Raw genomic sequence first — 1,048 nt, 5'->3', positions numbered from 1 at the left:
AGCTGCATACCAAGTACCAGGAGAAGTATTAATTTGCTCAAGCAATGAAATCACATCTGGAATGGCAGCTGCAATTGGAGTCACCACCTGGTTGTTTATGATAATCCATTGTCATTCTCAACGATCCATCTGTCTTCTTTACAGGCCAAATAGGTGAGTTAAATGGGGATGTGGTAGGAATCACCACCCCTGCATCTTTCATGTCTTTGATGGTGGCATTGATCTCTGCAATCCCTACAGGATTGTGGTACTGCTTTTGGTTTACTATTTTCCTTGGCAATGGCAGTTCTAATTGGGTCCACTTGGCCTTTCGTATCATGATAGCCCTTATTCCACATTTTAGGGATCCAATATGGGGGTTCTGCCAGTTACTAAGTATGTCTATTCCAATCATGCATTCTGGAACTGGGGAAATAACCACAGGATGGGTCCGAGGGCCCACTGGACCACAGTGAGGCATACCTGAGCTAAAACTCCATTGATAACTTGACCTCCATAAGCCCCCATTCTGACTGGTGGGCCTTCAAAACACTTTGGGTCTCCTGGAACTAGTGTCAGTTCTGAGCTAATGTCCAGTAATCCCCAAAAAGTTTGATTATTTCCTTTTCCCCAGTGAACAGTCACTCTTGTGAAAGGCTGCAGGTCTTTTGGGGGGAGACTAGAAGAAAGACTAACAGTATAGACCTTCTGTGATGCAGCAGGGTCCTCCTTCAAAGGGACCAGGCCTTGCCCTCATTCAAGGGGTTGTGGGTCTGTACACTTGCTTAGGTCTGGGGATTGATTGAGCGATCGTGACTGTCTATTCTGCTGTTCACCTGATTTACCATTCTTCCGCCTGTATAGATCATGTAAATATTTAGTAGGTTTCTCATCTATTTCATTCCTAGGGACACCGTGGCTAAGTAGCCAATGCCATAAGTTCACATGAGACAGGTTGCTCTGATTACTACGGAAACCTTGTTTTCTGTTATAACCACGCCTACCCTGTCTCTGTTGATTCAGTGCTGACACCTGCCCTCTACTATCACAGGAACCAATCAGCCCCATT

General features: G+C 45.3%; 1 pseudogene; it reads right to left on the bottom strand.

Moving 5' to 3' along the window:
• Window positions 1-827, bottom strand: part of LOC101653209 — a 6,565-nt pseudogene extending 5,738 nt beyond the window's left edge.
• Between the last annotated feature and the right edge of the window lie 221 nt (window positions 828-1,048).

Source organism: Echinops telfairi, unplaced genomic scaffold (assembly GCF_000313985.2).
Source record: "Echinops telfairi isolate 266 unplaced genomic scaffold, ASM31398v2 ScPeMD7_60;HRSCAF=208, whole genome shotgun sequence".
Classification (NCBI taxonomy): Eukaryota; Metazoa; Chordata; class Mammalia; order Afrosoricida; family Tenrecidae; genus Echinops; species Echinops telfairi.
The sequence above is the reverse complement of the archived record's forward strand: the minus strand, read 5'-3'. Positions and strand labels throughout refer to the sequence as shown.